This window comes from Bufo bufo, chromosome 5, assembly GCF_905171765.1.
Source record: "Bufo bufo chromosome 5, aBufBuf1.1, whole genome shotgun sequence".
Lineage (NCBI taxonomy): Eukaryota > Metazoa > Chordata > Amphibia > Anura > Bufonidae > Bufo > Bufo bufo.
The window spans coordinates 126,987,350-126,994,028 of NC_053393.1; the positions used below are offsets into that span (position 1 = coordinate 126,987,350).

Genomic DNA, 6,679 nt, shown 5'->3' on the forward strand with positions numbered 1-6,679 from the left:
CGAGATACTTAACCTCTTAGTGACTGCTAATACACCTTTTTACTTCTTTTTGAGTATGCGAGATGCCAATGTATTCACATGGCAGCCTATAGCCTAATGACTGCACCAGGGCTGTCTGCAGTATATCCGTATGAGGCTGTGGATTTCTGATGCAGTATAAGCCGTACAGTGTATTATGGAAGCGAACAAAAGATTATGTTGAAAAAAAAGTTTTATTAAATAATAAACCTCCAAGGTAAAATAATACAAAATACAATACTTATATTTTTTTTCCCATACCCCCCAAAAAACTGTTAATAAAAGTTAGTCAGTAAGTTATGGTACCATTAAAAACCACAATGTGTCTTGCTATATATATCTGTAGAAGATGTACTGTTGTCTGTAGCTCTGCATCATGTCTCGCTACTGATGACCAATGTGTTTGTGAGATGATTATATGGCACTTACTAGAACGAAACAACGGATGCGGAAAGCACACGGAGTGCTGTCCGCATCTTTTGCAGCCCCATTGAAGTGAATGGGTCTGCATCCAAGCCGCAAATACTGCGGCTCGGATGCGGGCCAAAACAATGGTTGTGTGCATGAGGCCTAATATAGCCCTTGTTGAAATTCTGCACAATTTCCTATATTTCATGAAATATGCCCCCTTGTTTACAAAGTCTTTTGTGCTGTCCATACAGAAGTCCTGTCCATAAGATGGCTGCTGATGGAGTCATGTGACCAGGCAGATCGCTTCCATGTGATGTTTTCTCCAACATCTTTAAAGCTTCTAAGAATCAGTGGTACAATTATACATCAACATTTGAATGTTGGGGGAGGAATCCCTATGCTACATGAAAAAAAAGTTATTTCTTGGTGGTTGTTGTGAGGAGAGGCTGAAGATGTCTCCTTTTCTGGAGTGTGAACCAGGATAGGTCAGGAAACAATTGAACTGGAGCGCCATCAAAGTCAAAGTTGCGTAGGGATCTCGCCTTAGCCATGATGGATTCTTTAAGGGAAAAATCGTGGACACAACAAATTACGTCCCTAGGACGTGTAGCAGATCCCTTAGGCTTGAGTGCTCTATGAGCCCCGTCCAATTTGATCTTGTGCGAGGATGGTTGCCACAGGATCATGTTAAAAATGGCTTCCAGCATAGCAAAGAGATCTTCGTCACCGGTAGCCTACGGAAGACCCTGTACTTGGATGTTATTCCGGCGCCCTCGATTATCCGAGTCCTCTAAATGCCATCCCATGCCCCTGAGTACCGCCGTTTGGGCAGAAATGGATTCATGAAGAGTGTAAATATATTGCCTGGTATCGTCATGGCATTTTCCCGGTCCACCACATGTTTAATGTCAGTGCGAACTGCCGCAATTTCAGCTCAGCAGGCTTCCATAACTTCAGAAATAGGAACCCGAAAGTCTTCTTTTGTAGGAAAACGATTAAAATAGCTCGATCATGGCTGTGGAGGTTCAGGCAGGGATAGGGGTCCATAAGGGCAAGTGTTGGAGGGCTTGGGGATCTGGCCCAGATGTCAGAAGGGAGAGGAGAGCTGCTGTCCCCCTGGTACAGCAATGGTGGGGCTGGGAGCTGCTTATTTCGCAAGGGCTCAAGCAGGGGGGTCCCAGGAAGGCTAGATGCAGGGTCCCCTGGGTTAATATCCCGTCCCCTAGTAGCCACAGTACCTTTACTTGCAGTCGCCCCCTGAGAAGTGGGTCCAGGAGACATCATGGCGGGATCCCTCCTTCCAGCAGTAGCAGGCCGAAAGTCCGGGGCGGCCGGTGAGAGCCCCAGGTCAGAGGATCCGCGTGTGGACACTGCAGATGGCGATCCGGTTCCCTGAAGAGATCCAGCAGGGGTAAGTAGCACTGTGTCCTTCTCCCTGGACAGGGCGCGGGAATCCGGCGGGGGGAGGGAGGAATGGCGGGAGGCCCTCTGTGCCTTGGTGCTGCGCGGTGGAAGCGCCGGACCCGGAGTGCAATCCCAGCACTGTTCAAGGGTCCTAGTAGGTGAGGGGGATTGGGGAGGGATAGGGGTCTTTTTTGGAGCCACTTTCTTCCCCATATGATCCAGGAGAGATGTGTCGCTGGCCAGTAATTCGCAGTGCAGGCAGGAGCAGCTCCTTCAGGCAGCCATCACCATCAGCGTCCGGACACGCCCCCGCAACCTGCACATTTAGATGTGCTGACTAACCCCCATTTTTTTTCTTGACAGGCATTTACCTGCCTGCTGCCCACTGATTGGCTGATCCAGGCTGTCTGCAAGCCTGTAAGCCAATCAGGGCAAGCCCTCCACCCAACTTCCTCCCAGGAATATGCAGTAAAATGGCTCACTGTGTCAAATTTCCAGGGTGATGGACCTGGATCCACTCCCCTGATTAGTCCAAGTCTACTTTTGGTTGAGGAACAGTAAAACCTACACGTGCAAGCTAGGCCCAAGTTCAGAGAACCTCTGTTTCTGAGAACCAAGGAAGCAATTTAGCTACCAGAATATTCCAGTGAGAAGGAGATTAGAAGGTCTGAAACCCACAAGGCTGTGCATTGAACTGGAATTTAAGTTCTAGCTCCTTCCTCAGTGGCCATAATTAAGTTCTGGATTTCCTCCTTTGTAACTTTTCGAAACTCGTTAAAACAATATAAGATACAATGCTGTAACCCTCAAATCCCACAAGGTGTATTATACTAATGGAACATCTATATTGGGACTATATCTAATACCTTTTTTGACAGCACTTTATATCTAATATCTATCATCAAGGCAAGAGATTGATACATTGTCTTACAATTAATAGGGGGATAACAATAAGTACATAATTTTTTAATGTTTTTCATTTCTTTATATTATTTTTTATTGTCTTTTACTAATTCAGAAAGGGCCCTTCTGGTACCATTTGTAATTGTTATATTGTATAATACAATATTTTAACTATATAATTGGTTGATACTAATAGTCCAGGTGGAGGTGTGTCTATTAATCAATTTATAATTTCTATTGTACACTAGTCGGCAGTGGGCAGGCTATTTGGTAGAGAACCTTCAATTTATCCATAGTGTAGGAAGGGTGAGCCTCGGAATTATTTTTATTATAAGTATTCAGGAAGATGTCAGTGTCCTCAAAAAATATATATTACAATTGTATATATTACAATATATTCACATGCACATCTAATATAACAGGTAGGCTTTAGACATATTGGCCTATTCTACTGTTGATATGAAAAGTCTATGATGAAACATAAAATTAGTATAAGACTATGGGACAATCTTCAGTAGATTCAGATGGGGGAGACCCGGGGTTGCACTTGTCCATCTGTAATGTTTGTAACAAATCATTTTCATCTGTGTCCTCCAGCAATCTGTATCTGTATGTGTATAGAGCTAGGCTATGGCTGGACCCCCTGTATGGAGATGAGCCCCAAGGAGGTCTTCATTGTTTTGCACAACAATCCACGGTTCTCCAATTTGTCCTCAATTCCCTTTGTAATCAATCAAAAAAAGGAAAATTTCACATTTGCCATTTCATTACCAAATAACATCGAAATCATTCTGTAGCAAAGACGAGACAGGAGCCGAAGATCATGGGTGTATCTCCAGTGTGGGCTTATTGGAACAGCACTACCCATATGCCATATCTGAACATCATAGATGGGGACTTCTGCTCAAGACCCCTTCTACTAGACAAATCAGAGCGTCCCTGTAACTCTGACTCGGACTGACCTGTCTTGTCAATGGATTACATTAACATTACTGCAAAGTATATGACTATGAAACCATATACTCTGCTGTGTCCACTGCTGCAAAAGTATTATAGGGCAACTAGTGTGAGATAACTACCTTAAATGGATACTCCATATAATTTTGGAATTGCATTATCAATAATTGACCAAAAACATCTATAAAACTCAATTTTCAAGTTTACAAGCAGGAATAATTTGGATAGGAGCGCAGAGCAGTGAGAGGTGATATCTTCCCTCCTGAAACGGTCAGCAGAATAGAGACACCTTTCATGGCCCCTTCATTCCCTACACTTTGTAGGCAGAGGGGCTCACATTGGTGCAGGGTCCATAACCCAGTTTTACTCATTCTGTTGTGATATGGTACACATGTATAAAAGTAGAATTTCTTCTCTATTCAGTAGACTTGAAAAGCCAGTAACATCTCAGCAACATATGCATAAATTTCAAAAATACGGAGGACCAATCAGATCCAGGCATGTATGGAGGTTGAAGCACCAATCACATCGCAGAAGCTACTGAGGACCAATCAGATTCAAGTATATAAGATGATGTCACAATGAAGGGAGAACCAATGAAATGAAATAAACTAGCGAGGACCAATAAGATTGCAGAATGTGTGATGATGTCACAGAAGCTAGTGACATCACCGAGTTCTGAGCCCTAGAAAACAACTGCCTGACATTATCAGCCAGATTTTCTCTGGATATAGAGAGAGACAGATCGGCTTGTGCTTTTGCTTAGCAAATCCTTGCTTTCGCTTAGCGAATAATTGACTTTGCGCCATGGAGATCCGGGGTTTGGCATTCTTGCTTTTCCTCTGGGTCATATGGACGCTATTGGGCCTCTGTGCCCTGATTGTCTTGACTGTCATCCCAGGCCATGTAAAATATCCTTACATCAGGTAAGAGGGGACGGGGCGGGATTCCTCTGTAGTATTATTACTGTTATTACCGTATTATCAGTTTATTCCTGGAAAGTTATTACATTATTATTAGTGGATTATTAATAAGCTCCATCTAATAATTGTTAGTATCGAAAACATCACATTTGGGGGTGGGGGAATCTATGAAGACTGAGGTTTCTTGCCCCGGCCCTCATCTAATCTGCACTGGAGTGAGATGCACAAGCCTCATAATAAATTAGGAGCATCTCTGACCCCCATGCACAAAAAAAAAAAAAAATTAAAATTGCACCAACTATTTCAGGTGGAAATTTGCCAGTTTGCAGAGGCCCGCCCCCTCCTGCTAAACCCACCTAAACCACACCCACTTTTTGGAAATGGCTTAAGAGTGCAAAAAGCAACTTTTTGTAGAAAATGTCTCTTCCTTAATAATGTTTTAGAGTTGCAATCTCACTGGTTGCTATGAGCAACGGCTCCATAATATCTTCCCCATTGTTGTTTGTCTTCTATTTGTGTCTGGACTTAGATCATATTATGGAGGATGATTACAATGGAAGGAAATAAAGTCTCCTCTGCTATTAGAAGACATGAGGCAATCCTGCTGCCGTTTGTGTCCTAATAAGGCTACATTCACACGACCGTATGGGTTTTGCGGTCCGCAAATTGCGGGTCCGCAACACACCAGCCCGGCACCCCCATTGAAATGCCTATTCTTGTCCGCAAGCTGCGGACAAGAATTGGACATGCTCTATCTTTTTGCGGAGCTGCGGACCCAAAGATCGGGGCCGCGCACCGCAAATGCGGATGCGGACAGCACACTGTGGGCTGTCCGCATCCATTCCGTCCCCATAGAGAAAATTGCGGAACGGATGCGGACCCATTTTGCGGTCGTGTGAATGGAGCCTTACACCCAATATTTTGCTTTCTTTCTCAGTGACACGGGACGAATATTCCCCGAATCGGTGGTCTTTACAGTGGTCTTCTTAATATCTGCCCTTTTTGGTAAGTGGATTTAGAGAGACAACATCATGAGGAGATCAGCGGCTCCAGCGCTCAGTGATGACGTTATCTCCCTAATCACTATTCACTGCTGAGCGACGGCCATCACTGGAGATTATAATCATCACTGAGTCCTGGAGGTTATCACAAGTGTCTATGGACGTTCCCGGCTGATCCCATGTATTGTCTATTTCAGGAGCTGGCAACGCTTCCATCATGTACCGGTTCATGATCATCCGGTCTGAACAATCAGAGAGGCGACATATCATCTGCCAGAGAATCCTCTATGTCGTTGCATGGATGGGCTGCATTGGGACCATTGTGACCGCCATAGTTTCGGTAGGTTTATATACAGAGGTCTCAGGACTAGTAATACAGAGGGGACATCGCTTGAAGTCAAGAGATGTGTATAAATACAATGACGCGCCCTGGTCACTATTCTTATGTATTACTGCCCCTGTATAATTACACCACCTGCGGCCTCTGCTGTTCTGTATTCTCAGATCTTCATGACGTCCATATTGATGACATTTATTCATCTGCTTTTGTTCTAGATGAGGATCAGTCCTACAGTCCACAGGATCGGCGCAGGACCGGCATTTTTCTTTTGTGCCGTTTACAACCTAGGTCAAGCTGTATGCCTGTACAAGAAATCCTTCAGCAGTCGCCGCCTATGCCACATTAGATTGGCATCAACCTTGGTGCCCATTGTGGGCCTGCTGACCTGTATCCTCTTATAGCTGACTGGTACAGTGCCATGTTGTGTGCTGGATACACTTACACATACGTACTTACCATCATTGCTGCCGTTAGTAAATTTGGGTCAAGCTACCCACCCCCTTAAATTGTCAGGTCACGCTCACTCATTGGTGGAGTTCAACTAAGCCCCACCCATTTTTCGGCCCAGGACAACCCAAATTTACAGCGAGATTGTCTCTGAAAATTTGGAAACATTTTGGCAAATTTGGGACTGTTGCCAACTAAGATTATTCGCTTCCTCTGACCCCATTGTAGCACAGATCAGACATCACAGTATAGGAAACACTATAATAATAGAATTA

At 44.3% G+C, this 6,679-nt stretch overlaps 1 long non-coding RNA gene across 1 annotated transcript; it reads left to right on the forward strand.

The window, feature by feature from the left end:
• Positions 1–5,529: 5,529 nt before the first annotated feature.
• On the forward strand, positions 5,530–6,338 carry LOC121002774. Its single transcript, XR_005779327.1, has 3 exons — positions 5,530–5,621; positions 5,815–5,957; positions 6,173–6,338. It is a non-coding gene; the product is annotated as an uncharacterized LOC121002774 (long non-coding RNA).
• The last annotated feature ends 341 nt before the right edge of the window (positions 6,339–6,679 follow it).